At 46.9% G+C, this 14622-nt stretch overlaps 1 protein-coding gene across 1 annotated transcript in view; it reads right to left on the bottom strand.

Moving 5' to 3' along the window:
• The window catches only part of PLXNA2 (plexin A2), a 473762-nt gene that overhangs the window by 183679 nt on the left and 275461 nt on the right, over positions 1-14622 (bottom strand). The window lies entirely within an intron of this gene.

Genomic DNA, 14622 nt, shown 5'->3' on the forward strand with positions numbered 1-14622 from the left:
TCGGCCCTAGAGGGAGCTGGTTGTTCAGCCAACTTTGTGCAGTCGAGGCAGTCGGAGCTGTGGTTCACCACCGTTTCAGCTCCTCACAAAACGGCTACACAAGCCCCTCTTTCAGACACCCTAGGAATGTTGGCATTCCAGTTCTGCATGAGAGTCCCTGCCACACCACCAAGTGGAATACTTGGAAAACTATGTCTTATGACCACATGTAACACATGTGAGCCCATGCCAGGCACATAGGTCACCCGTGAGTCAATGTCAATGTCAATGTCCTATACATCATACATACATCATACATATGGTATGGAAAAGAAGAGGCACCATGAAACATTCACATGGAACATGCAGGAGGCCACACAAGGCATACAAACTGCAAGCAAGACTAAAAGAAAAGACAATGCTCTATACCTAGAAAATTAACAGCAAAAACACAGGAGTCCATGCCATGTACACAGAGATGGACTCCAAGCTGTATATTCACATGGAACTATGTGAGTGTGGCGATATTTGAGGAATCTTCATGAAACTTTTTGTCACGCGGGGGCCTAGAGAAAAAGGGGTGTCGAGGGACACATTTTCCCATGCAAATTACCATAGGTATTTTAAGAAGTGATACAGAAAAAATGACTAAACAGAATTACAAAGTGTGGCAGAAAGCTAGATCTCTATTCAGAAAGCATGCTTTTGGGATTTGATGCAAATCTGTTCAGCTGTTTTTGAGAAATTAAACTTCAAAATATAGTTATATTTGGCTGTTTGGTTGGTCCAGCGAGAGTACCACAAATTAAAAAAATATAGTGATCTGATTGGCCAAGAAGGCTTTTTGTTGTTTTCCTATCTAGGTCCCGCTGGATATATAAACATATAAGCAATACACCAAAGACCACATAATCAAAACCAACAATCTGTGTTCTACGACATGGATGTAAAGGTCTGTAAAACAACAAGTGTATTAGCTGCTCACTAAAGAAAGGACCACTGCCTGGCTTTCGGATGATATTTAAAATACTCCAACTAAAATAAAATGACTACATTCCTGATGTCTACATTGGTGAAACGTGAGAGACATTACCCGGTTACACGGGCATGTTTTGAGCAACTTCGGACTCAAATTTACTCAGGTGGCGGGGAGCTCCTTGAAGGTCATATGACACTGACCTGACGACACCTGTTGAAACTGTAAAGATTTGGACTATCCAAAAAGATATCAACTTGTTTGGCATTGATCTTCAGGGGCATCAGCAGCTCATGTTTAATATTGTACAACCAACACTTTCTGTAAAATATGTCATCACTATTTAGTATCCCACACTCTGTGTCACAATAGCACTGCACCTGTACTTATGCTCAGTACAGTACTCTGGTTTTGGAATTCAGTTTTAGTTATAAATGTTCTCTTGTGATTAAACAGAAGTTTTAAATAAGGCCGTGTTCTTTCCTTGTGAAGTCATATTCTCTGTACATAAATATATTTGATTAACGTCCTCTGAACATTCTTGCTCCTTTATATGCTTTAGGCTAGGCTTTACGTTATGTACGTAAGTATAAATGACTATCACATAACCTTCCAAAATATATTGGTGTTCGCCTGACACAGAATACATTGGAGTTAATGCCAGGGATACATGCAAAGGGGACCTATACACATACAACATATGGAATATGTAAAGGGTCCATGTCATACTTTCATATAGAAAGCAAGCAATGCAATGTCATACACCTATATGGAATATATGGAAAATGATCATATATACAAGTATAGCCTACTAGAGTGCTTATGCTACAGACCCACATTGATGATATACGAACCCTTATGAAATGTCCATATGGAACACACAGGAATCCATTCATAGGGGACAGTGCAATATAACCTTGTGAAATACATGAAAGTTCATATCGTTCATATGGATTGAATTTGGGTACATACACATATGACCATACAGATGCAAAAACCTCTACATCACCCATATTTATGGAATACACTGTGGTCTATATGCTAGAAGCATATGGAACTCATTAGAGACTATGCCATGCCAGTGGTTTCAACCGGTGGGCACTGGCACTTATTTTAGGTCTACATGCAGTTTTAGCTGTCTTTTGTTGAAGCCCTATTGTCTCTAATAGAGTAAAATAGATACATATAGTGGGCTCTGGGTCATCCTGTTGCTCTTAATTGGATGGCTTTCTTGTCTATCCATTTCCCTGCTTCTTACTTCGTAGCTTTCCTCCCTATTCTTTGTCCCACCTCTGGATAACTTCTTTATTGGATCACTTGTTTCCTTCCACTGTGTCCTTCCACTGCCTTTATTCGGGGAACTACTTTTCTCTTCTAACACTCCATAAGAGTGCATGTGTTTCTTTCTCTCTCCCAGGTGTGCTGCTTTGCCCCTCAAATCCCCGACCACTCTTCCTGTTGTTTCTCCCCAGCTACTCTTTTGCTTCTCCGATTGGCTTTTTAATAAATGTTATATCACTTTTCCGTAGCAATTCTGCCCACCACTGCTGCTCCTGCATCTCAGATGCTTTGGCTCCCCTTCACTCACTCACCCCTCTGTTACTAATATGCCCCTCCTCGTTGTTGTTTTTTTTTTTTACAGTTATTTGGAGGGTGTAGCAGCTGCGATTGATATTCATCTGCCTTTTTGGAATGGTTAAAAGAAAAAAACTCAAAATGGCAGGGGCATCATGCTGCATGTGTGCATGCCCGGCTCTGCATGAGTGCATATACATCATCACAGGGGCCGCCCTGGTGTCAAAACACATACTTGCACGTGTATGATGAAACAGAGGTTTCCATTCACATTATCACACCTTTTTTTTTTGTTGGATAGCATTCTTAAACAAGCATTTTTTTCTTTTTGAAAAAGCATTGACAATGGCAATTGGTCTATTTCTTGCTTTTAAGATGCTCAACAGATTGACTTTGGCAATACTTGTTTAGTTCTAGGACTTATTTTTCATTATCATCATCATCATACCGAGAGAAAGGGAGAGAGAGGCATGGAGAAAGAAAGGGGCAAAGAAAGATATGTAAACAGTGACAAACGGAGAAGGCCCGCGAGAGCGAGCTAGAGAGACCAGAAGTGTAGGGTGGTGGAAGAAAGAGGCAGAATCAGAACAAAACAGTATTGGTATTTGGCAACCTCGGCATTCGGCAGTGCCAACGGCAGGATCCGGAGAACATTTTGGACACCGGAATGTATCTATTTATTTATAAACAAATGAAGCACTGTGCCAGACTGAATACAAAACATCCATCTCAGTGCCGGCATCTTCCAGTGACTTAAAGTGCTTTGAGGCGCTCCGAATTTGCTGTAGGTGTTCTCCCCAGTCACCCCATTCACTAAAATAAATAAAAAGATACGTTGCGGCCTCACACCAAGCCTCCAATAATGAAATACATTCCGGCCGCGAAGAACAAACACGAACATATTCCTACAAAAGATGGTAATATATGCATGCTTCCAAGAGCGCACACATACATTGGTGACTCATGATTGCTGACGTCTGTATGCATGCCTAAGGCACCTTCTATACTACTTCACAATAATACCACCTACTATTAACAGTGCTTTGAAGTCACATGCCAGGGGCTTTGAGCGCTTTCTAAATACTACATTATGATAATTATAGGGGTCTGTGTGTTTGTGGTCTGGGCATCCTCTTGGAGGCTTACTGAAATGCTGGGAGCGGGAGGTTAAAAAGGTCCCACTGAACAGATGTTTCACAGGAAAGCGGCTCATCGAAAGGGCCATCATGCGCTAGTCTCCTTGCCTCCAAAACAGAGAAATGGACGAAGGCCGAGGCCTAGGCATTTGCTGGGTCCAGCTTTCACAGCTGGAGGCGGGGGCGACACACGGGCCACGGGCCTGGAGACTGAAGCACTTTGGGCCAGTAATGACAACTCCTACAGCTCGCCAGAGGATGTGAAGAGCGTCTTTGAAAGCTTCAAAGGCATGCCCCTCGCCCCATGAGACACTTTCTGGAAGGTTCCCCGCTGAGGCGGGGCATGAGACTAAGAGAAGCGCGAAGACACATCAGAGCAGAAAATAATCCTCGGCACCCTTAACACAAAGTGACTTTCTCCGTCTTTGAGCTGTGTGGAAATTGTGCCAGTGTTCAACGCATTTAGCACAGTTCCTTTATCTTTTTAGTGATATATACCGTTACCAGCTAGCGATACCGCACGGAACAGCAGCATTAAAGGGAAAAGGAAAACAGGTAGGACGCACATTGTGAGCTGAACAACCTGTGGGCAATTGGGGTGAAGCCATCTTGCAGAATCAGCCTTGTAAGCTTCAACACTATTATGCTTGCTTGGGCAGGTGGAGCTGTTCCCACAATCGTCCATACAACTGTCAGGCTTGTCAAGAGCGGGCCGCTCATTTTATTAATGGGACAGAAACTGATGACAAACCGGCTGCTTGGTTCTTTCAAGACATCCGTCTCTCTGATCGCCATGGCAACAGCCAGGCAACGCCCACTCCTGGCTTTTAGTTCTGTCCTAATACCCCAGCACCTCCCCCATTAATCCACCTACTTCAACCTTTCGTGGCCTCCACGTGGACAAGATACGTTGCAAGAAATGTTAGTGTTTACCGCAGCTCAATTTCTGTGCACCACAGGCTTAAACAGGGAGATAGGCCAATGCGATCAGCTATCGATCCCACATTAGACTTTGTACATTTTGCTCGACTCCTAGACAGTTACACTGCCCATTTCATTCCATGACAAGAAGAGACCGACGGTTCTCTTCTGTCTGATTGGTGAGCCTCTCTGGTAAGCACGAATTAGCTTTACCTACACGTTGTGAGATTATTCTGAGCTTTCATTCGCAGACCTCGATAGTAAAAAGTGTGCGTGTCTCAGGTCAAATACACACAACCAAAGCCTCTATGAAGCCCTACCAGAAAATCGATGCAAAAGGGGATGTGTTTGTCATTCTACTTGTTTGCACTTCTTTGAGGAAACGGCAGGGGGCGGTCAACCTAGAACATGCTCAAAGACACTCCATGCACGGAACCAGTGAACTCTTCAGCTAACAGCACAAACATAGACACTGCATGGAGTGCAGAAACAGAGTACAGATACAATGTGCACACAGCCAGGCACAGTGCACCCTTGTCTCGGAGCACAGTGTGGCACACCGGCCGGAGGGCAGAACTAGAGTGCACAAGGCCTGGAGTGCAGACACTCAACCTGGAGTGCAGACACAGGCCCAGATTCTCAAAGGTCTAGCGTTGGGTTAGCGTTACTTTTGTAACACTGAAAGGATGCTAAACTTTTTGGGGAATTCGCAAACCAATGTAAATTGGTATTTGCGTTGGTTTGTGCGCCAAAGTAACACAAAGCAGCGTGAAATGTTGCTTTGCATTACTCTGTGTCAAGGGGGTGGTAAATGGGCGTACCCATACTACAATCCATGCTTTTTGGTGTTAAACCCTATACTGAAACATTAGTAAAAAGGGTTTAGCACCAAAAAAATTGCTTTTCAGACTTTGCATGTGTGATGCACTGTACAGCACACATACAAAGTAGGAAAAGTCAGACAACTCTGATCTTCTCAACTTGCCCTCACCGCCACCCTTACAATCAGGAAGAGCACAGTGGGAGGCAGATCCTTCTCCTACCTCGCAGCGCAGACCTGGAACACGCTACCAATCCACCTCAGGCTGGCCCTCTCGCTGAATCAGTTCAAGAAGGACCTCAAATCCCGGCACTTCAACTGATTGCACCCCCATGACAGCGTCTTGAGACCCCATGGGTGATAAGCAGCGCTATACAAACATCTGAATGATTGATTGATTGACTTGCCTAGGCATAGTATTTTGTACAGGAAGGATAGGCTTCTTTTACAAAACCTATGCTAGACTCATACACACACACCAGCACTATGGCACTAAGATGTGTGCGTGGTGCACAACAGCTGAAATCAGCCCCAGCGCTAGGGAGCGGGGAGGAGAGTGCAATTTCTATGATAATATGGCACTCCCCTGCTCTATCCATGTCACGCAGTGCAGCATTTTTGGCTGCTGTGCTACTTTCGGTGACAGCTTTCAGATTCTGACCCACTGTCAGTGACGTAACAAAGGCCACTGCAGCCCTCCCAGTGTAGGGAGGCCCTCAAGCTCCAGGGACCCCCTGAGCACAATACCTTGAACTGAGAATACTTGATAGAGTCCGGAGGGGGGCCCTTCCATGTACTTTTCCGGGGGCCCTCTCAAGTTTCATTACACCACTGGCCACAGTGTGCACATGCACCCGAGTGCAAATGCAAAGTGACTTAAAAGTATTAATAAAGGTAGGTTTAGGCTTGGCAAAAGTTATTTTTATTTTTTATTTTTATTGGCCAGGTCTAAATGAAGTTTAAAACTGCACTATCAGCTGCAATATCAGGCCTGAGATACGTTTTTTAAAGCGCCACATTAGTGGGTGGCACTATGTGTACTGCAACCCACTGGTAGCATTTCATTTACAGGCTGTGTGTACATGCGGTACCATATGATGGGGACTTATCAGTAAATTAAATGCACCACTCAGGTGTAGGCCATATTTACCATGCTGTAGGCAGGGATTGCAAGCACTATATCCAATTGCCCAAAGTAAAAATGTCAACAAAAAGGGTTCAGCTACAGTAGGCAAAAACATGGGGGGATCCTGCAGCCTGGACACATTTCTAACAAGCACTAATAATGTGCATGTTTGGGTGCAAGGGGTGAGCACATGGTGCTATCTGCCCCTCACCTCTTCCCTTTCTCTATGGCCTATCCTTGCTTCTCAGCACTGCATAGTTTATAGAACAGTAAATGTAGGGATCCTCAGACTTTCATAATCTTTATCTCTCGTCACGTCTCTTCCCCACTGTCCTACACTTCCAGTCTCTTCAGCACACTCCTTAAAAATTCTTTTCAACCTTTCTGTTCCTTCTTTTCTGACTTTCTCCTTCGTGCTCTGGCTCAAAATGTGATGATGAAAATTGAGTCTCTGTGTCCAAAGTTGAGTGCCAGTGTCTACCATCTTTACCATCTGCACAAATGAAGCAGTGCACCTCTGCTCTCAAATTATAGTTGCCGTATCGGTGGCATCACATCTAAGCTACATCACAATGCCTTAAACTTACAAGACAAAGCATCGCAAAGCAAAACTACTCTTCTCTCTCCTCGGAGTGAGATCTGCAAGTTAAAGTTCTACCTTCCACTTTGCTTTCTTCATCCGTAGCTGGAAGGGAGTGGGGCTGGACAGTGGTCTTTGCCCACACTGAACCCTCAATGCCACTGTAGTTCAATCCCCCTTTCTGCCTGCACTCTCACCTTTGAGGTTATGCCCCCCTTTTATAGAGCTTTATAAGGGCGGGGGACTAAGATACACTTAAATACAAACCCTCTTGCCACCTTAGGATTAGGTATTATAACTTTATGTCTTTCAGTTTTTGGTATTTTGGGTTTGGTCTTTTGACACTTTGTATGACAACCTTATATAAGCAGTATGCACACCGCATCAACAAGCACCTACTGTTCGTTTGCATCTCCTCCAGTCGCCAGGCCAATCAAATATCCAAGTGAAAGTTTGAAAACAAGCTCAGAATATTAATTGCATATAATAAACGTTACCTAGCGGACGGCATGTCCGTTTCCCCAACAAGCGAGTAATCTTGGTAAATTAATCACAGCTATTAATGGCTTAGTCACAGCACACCCCTCCTGCTTCCCAAATATAGCACTTGAAATAATTTGGGGAGCAAACGCTGAATTAATGAGATACTCCAACACCTACGCTAATGAGCGATTTATTGAAATGACCGTCTCAAACAAGCGACGTCCGAGCAGGCATTAGGAGGACGATTACTAATTTGGGCCTAGGCTTCCGCCGCTTGATCTCAACACCGATTGCGCTTAATCTGGGCTCCCCCGCCACTTCTCATCGCTGCTAAGTATGGACAGGCATGGGCATTAATGTTGAGCTGTCCATCCGTGCAGTACAAAAAACTCACTTTTTAGCATATATTGAAGGACCCGCATCTCCCACCATGCTGATAAATTGATTACTGATGTTTGGAAGATCAGGAGAGTGATGTCATTGATATAAGCATGAATTTGGAAACAGCCATTGGATAGCGGGCGTTACATGCCAGAGCTTTGGGTGTATCTCAGATTGACACTGTGGGGGGCTGAGCTTGGTGTCATGGGAACCTGGCTTGGTTCCTCTCTTTCAGTGTCCTAGAGAGAGTCCACATTCCTGCAAGCATGTTTTCCCCTTTTTTGACCTTGAGGAAAGGATGAGGGACACTGACACCACGTATTGACCCCCCACACCAAAGGAATAAGAAACTCCCTGAGGGGGGGTGGGAATGGGGCATCAATGATTTGCTTTTCTAGAACAAACTACCACTTTGGGAATTCATTTTTGAAAAACATACACATTGGTAAAGTGTGATATGTGGCCGTCAAAACTGATAATGGCCATTCACCAAACATCTTGGACCTGGACAGAAACTGCCATGACGGTGGTTCCAATAATCATCTCTAAATCTCTAAATTTGACGGACGGTAGTCTGTCAGGGTGGAGGACATAATGTCTTCTGGCACCCTGTTGGACTGTACTTCATCCATCAACCTTTAAATCTGGCCCTTAATTTGAACAAAGTTATACATAGGCAATATAAAGTAAGTAGCCACACAAGGCTCCAGTACCACACAATTAGCATATGAATCAAATAGATTAAGTTCGAGGAAATAGGCAATCATGAGTGTATGATCACTCTTCTTTGAACTGGGAAGGCGAGACGAGGCAGAAGAAAGAAAGAAGGGAGGCAGGAACAGAGAGAAAGATCCTAAGTGGAATCAGATATCACCTACCTTGTGGTGCAGTCTACAATGTTGGCCGCTGTGACATGTCTAAAGAGCATCTACACAATCACAAAAAAGGGGAGTACGGGGTTGTATATGAAGTGGGGGGTCAGTAGTGTACTAATTGTGACGCTAGACCACTCGTAGTCCTCAACTAGAGGTGAAAATTGGGTGGGCTGTGTAGTGATGTTCGGTCAGGGGGGAAGGTGAGGAGTTGGGGAAATAACCAACGAAAGGAAAGTTTCCTTTACGGACTAGGTGGTCTCACACACTATATAGTGTCATGCTTCATCATATGACCACCTAGCCCCACCCAGGTAGGACAGTGCCACCTGGGCGGACTCAACCTCACTGTTAAAAGAACAGGAGGGAGTGCGTAAATTAATCTTATTCCTGGAAATAGGGATCCAGCTATACTAGGGAAATAAAAACACCTACTCAGGTACCCGGGTAACTTTAATGGGGGTCCTTTCCCCCCCCTTTTTTCTCCTTGTTTTCCTTTCTCCTCACTCTCCTCTTCTCTTCCCCTCCCCTGCATTCCTTTAATCACCTTTATGATTATCGGTTTTCTCTCCTGTTCCTTCTCCCTTTTTCCCCTGGAACCTTAGAGTCTTACTATAAGGGGACGCTCCCTCTCCAGGATACCAGAGGCCAGTAGCCTCAAGTGTGAGGGTAAGAAATTGTCTTCCCATCCTAATACGTACCGTGCATTATCTACCTCGATGCTATTGCGATTTAAAAATTTTGCAACCAGCACTTCTGCGGCGTGCATGAATTTTGACACGTGTGGATTGGTGTGCTGTGTTTTATTATTCACTATGTTTCGGTCTGTTTTCATCCCTTTTTCTTTAGGTCCTCCCCAGATATTTTCTTGGTTAAGGTAGGCCCTCCCTTCCATATGTGATTATTTTCGCAGTGTTTAAGTAGGAATCACTACAGGGATCCAATGCCCTGATGAATGCCCAGAGACTCTCCATAGCTCCACCATAAGGGCAGAAACATGTCGGCTACCCCATTTTAGACAGGTGACCTTGTGAGTCATTGCTCTCACACTGGTTCCCCATCCTTTTTAACCACACCACACAGGACCCCCATTAAAGTTACCCGGGTACCTGAGTAGGTGTTTTTATTTCCCTAGTATAGCTGGATCCCTATTTCCAGGAATAAGATTAATTTACGCACTCCCTCCTGTTCTTTTAACAGTGAGGTTGAGTCCGCCCAGGTGGCACTGTCCTACCTGGGTGGGGCTAGGTGGTCATATGATGAAGCATGACACTATATAGTGTGTGAGACCACCTAGTCCGTAAAGGAAACTTTCCTTTCGTTGGTTATTTCCCCAACTCCTCACCTACCCCCCTGACCGAACATCACTACACAGCCCACCCAATTTTCACCTCTAGTTGAGGACTACGAGTGGTCTAGCGTCACAATTAGTACACTACTGACCCCCCCACTTCATATACAACCCCGTACTCCCCTTTTTTGTGATTGTGTTCTTGTGGGAGCCGAGTACGGTTTGGTTTTTTTCCCCTTGCTCCCATCCGCTCTCCCTTGTGTAATGTAAAGAGCATCTACAACTTAGGTGACGTTTTGAGGAGTGTAGTGGCGCATATATCTATACCCAGGGTTCCACCAGTCTGTCTGGCTAGTAAATGCTTACGGGCTAAAAGACTGAAAAGATAAATACCCCACTTAATCAAATCAAATCAAATCAAATCATTAGCATTTATAAAGCGCGCTACTCACCCGTGCGGGTCTCAAGGCGCTAGGGACAAAGGTGGTGGTTATCGCTGCTCGAACAGCCAGGTCTTTAGGAGTCTCCGGAAAGCGGAGTGGTCCTGGGTGGTCCTGAGGCTGGTGGGGAGGGAGTTCCAGGTCTTGGCCGCCAGGAAGGAGAAAGATCTCCCACCCGCCGTGGAGCGTCGGATGCGAGGGACGGCGGCGAGTGCGAGGCCAGAGGAGCGGAGGGGGCGGGTGGGGACGTAGAAGTTGAGGCGTCTGTTGAGGTATTCTGGTCCCTTGTCGTGGAGGGGCTTTGTGTGCGTGGGTGAGAAGTCGGAAGGTGATCCTTTTGCTGACTGGGAGCCAATGCAGGTGTCTCAGGTGTGCGGAGATGTGGCTGCTGCGGGGTACGTCGAGGATGAGGCGGGCCGAGGCGTTTTGAATGCGTTGTAGGCGATTTTGGAGTTTGGCTGTGGTCCCGGCGTAGAGGGTGTTGCCGTAGTCCAGGCGGCTCGTGACGAGGGCGTGGGTCACGGTTTTTCTGGTGTCGGCGGGGATCCAGCGGAAGATCTTGCGGAGCATGCGGAGGGTGAGGAAGCAGGCGGAGGACACGGCGTTGACTTGCTTGGTCATGGTGAGAAGAGGGTCCAAGATGAAGCCGAGGTTGCGGGCGTGGTCTGCGGGGGTCGGTGCGGTGCCGAGGGCCGTGGGCCACCAGGAGTCGTCCCAGGCGGACGGGGTGTTGCCGAGGATGAGGACTTCAGTTTTTTCAGAGTTCAGCTTTAGGCGGCTGAGCCTCATCCAATCTGCGACGTCCTTCATACCCTCTTGTAGGTTGGTCTTGGCGCTGGCGGGGTCCTTGGTGAGGGAGAGTATAAGTTGGGTGTCGTCGGCGTAGGAGGTGATGATGATGTCGTGCTTGCGTACGATGTTGGCGAGGGGGCTCATGTAGACATTGAAGAGTGTCGGGCTGAGTGATGAGCCTTGAGGTACGCCGCAGATTATCTCAGTGGGTTCTGAGCGAAACGGAGGGAGGTAGACTCTTTGGGAGCGGTTTGCGAGGAAGGAGGCGATCCAGTCCAGGGCCTGGTCTTGGATCCCGGTGGAGCAGAGGCGGGTGATTAGGGTGCGGTGACAGACGGTGTCAAAGGCAGCCGAGAGGTCGAGAAGAATGAGGGCGACTGTTTCACCGTTGTCCATCAGGGTTCTGATGTCGTCTGTGACTGAGATGAGGACGGTTTCAGTGCTGTGGTTGGTTCGGAATCCGGTCTGTGAGGGGTCGAGCAGGTTTTTGTCTTCCAGGAAGGTGGTCAGCTGTTTGTTGACGGTCTTCTCTATTACTTTGGCTGGGAAAGGCAGAAGGGAGATGGGGCGGAAGTTTTTCAGGTCGCTCGGGTCAGCCGTAGGTTTCTTTAGTAGGGCGTTGACTTCGGCGTGTTTCCAACATTCGGGGAAGGTAGCAGAAGAAAAAGAAGAGTTGATGATGGTCTGGAGGTGCGGGGCGATGATGTCGTCGGCTTTGTTAAAGATGAAGTGCGGGCAGGGGTCCGAAGGGGCGCCGGAGTGGATAGAGTTCATGATGGATTTGGTTTCTTCCGTGCTGATGTGGGTCCAGTTGTTGAGGGTGATGGTCGGGGATGTGGGTTCTGTGGTGTTTGGTTGGGTCTGGTGTCCGAAGCTGTCGTGGAGGTCGCTGATCTTGCGATGGAAGAAAGTGGCGAGGGATTCGCATAGATCCTGTGAGGGCGTGACGGCGTTGGCGTTGGCGCTGGGATTGGAGAACTCCTTGATGATGCTGAAGAGTTCTCTGCTGTTGTGGCTGTTTTTGTCCAGTCTGTCGATGAAAAAATTCCTTTTGGCAGCGCGGATCAGGTGGTGGTGTTCGCGGGTAGCGTTCTTGAGGGCGGTCATGTGGTCAGCGGTGCGGTCCTTGCGCCAGGCTTTCTCAAGTGCGCGACAAGTTTTCTTTGATTCTTTGAGGGTGTCAGAGAACCAGAGGGGTTTCTTGGTGTTGTTCTGTCGCTGCAAGCGTTTGAGGGGAGCAAGGTTGTCTGCGCAGTTGGAGATCCAGTTTGTGAGGTTGAGGGCTGCGTCGTTGGGGTCGGTAGTGAGGGTGGGTTGGTTGGCGGCGAGTGCGGAGAAGAGTTGCTCTTCAGGGATCTTGTTCCACTGTCGGCGAGGGATGGGTTGAGTGCGGAGGTGGCGGGTCTCGCATCGGAATGTGAAGTGGACGCAGCTGTGGTCGGTCCAATGTAGGGCGGAGGCGTGGCTGAAGAAGACGTGTTTGCTGGCGGAGAAGATAGAGTCGAGTGTGTGTCCGGCGATGTGGGTGGCAGTGTTCACCAGTTGTTTGAGGCCGAGGTTGGCGAGGTTGTCGAGCAGGATAGTGGTGTTGGGGTCGTTGTTTTGTTCCAGATGGAAGTTGAGGTCGCCTAGGAGGATGTAGTCCGGTGAGGCGAGGGCGTGCGGGGAGATGAAGTCAGCGATGGCGTCGCTGAAAGGGGCGCGAGGTCCGGGAGGACGGTAGACGAGGGATGCTCAGAGGGTGGTCCTCGGGTCGGTGCAAATCTGAAAATGCAGGTGTTCAGCGGCGAGAGGGGAGTCTTCAGTGGAGGTGGTGACGCTGATGGAGTCTTTGAAGACGATGGCGATACCTCCTCCTACTTGGTTGGTGCGGTCTTTCCTGGAGATCTTGTAGCCTTCGGGGATGGCGGTGGCGATGTCTGGAGCAGAGGAGGCGTTCATCCAGGTCACTTATACCCTGATATAAGAAATACACTAGTAACTTTCAGAAATTGGTTGTGTTCTAATTATGACAGCAAAGGCTTGAGCATTGGAAGATCCTACACTAAAGTCTCAGCTCGGCTGTTCACACACTGCACCATCAACGCCTAGGCCATTTACGTTTCTGTGGCTACACTTTCAAAGTATGACTGAATATTAGAAACTATCTTCTGACATAATACCGTTAATATTATTAATAATAATAAGAATGTCACCAGCTCAATTACACTTATTGTATTGACCCTGTAAGCACGAAAGGCAGAGTTGGCCCTACCTATGTTGTCTTAGAGATTGGTTTTTATAGCAGATGCATTAACAACAGAACAATCTTCCAGATGTTATTGAGTCTTTTCTGCTTTACAATAAGCACATGTTCTGCTGTTTGTCCGTCAATCTTCAGTCAACTGACTAGACACTCAAGATGACATATCTGCAAAGGGAAAAGCCACTTAACCATAACAACTTTGCATTGTTCACAGAGCCTTCCAGTGGAAGGATTCACGGCTCCTACAAGCTAAATTCCATCTATATTCCCAGAACAGGACACTCCGCTCACGACTACCCAGTTTTACCAATCCTTCCTATAAGAAAAAGACCATTGGTGGCACAACTGTCTCAGGACAGGCTGCAAAGCTTTGGCAATCTTCCCAAGCCAAGATATGAAGTATACAAGGCCATCATAAATTCAGGAAACAAGTAATGAACCAACTCTTTATGTTTTACCTCTTTAATGGAATAAGAATGCAGAACCACACTGGTGCCCTAGAACCACAAACCCCAACAGTATGTACATTCTGAACAGAACACTGCTCAAGAGTTCTCCAAGACAGATACAGGCCCAAGGCCAGCAACAGGAAAAGGAACCTGAACTACTGGAATTGGGCACTACCATTGCCAACCGGAAATCAGTGAAGGCGCTGGACTTCACTGATACTTCCCTTCGGTATATTTTTCCTTGGCTATTTCTACCTGAAGGTTGGACCCATTCAACAATAATTCCAGGGCTTTCTGCAACCAGAAAAACCCATAGAGTACACCTACACGTAAGGCAGCCACTATCAAGCCACCTAACCCAATCCACCCAATACTGAAAGGACATGCATCCACAGAGAAATGCCACCTGTCACTACAGCAGGATATGGTTTACTTGCTACAAGTTAATGGCTGGCAACTTGGAATACTTTACCATAGTTCATCCCTGCGGGCCCACTCTCTTCCCTTATCAGCTTAGACAGTGGACGCCATCAAGCATTATAAATTTGGCTGGTAC

This window comes from Pleurodeles waltl, chromosome 6, assembly GCF_031143425.1.
Source record: "Pleurodeles waltl isolate 20211129_DDA chromosome 6, aPleWal1.hap1.20221129, whole genome shotgun sequence".
Lineage (NCBI taxonomy): Eukaryota > Metazoa > Chordata > Amphibia > Caudata > Salamandridae > Pleurodeles > Pleurodeles waltl.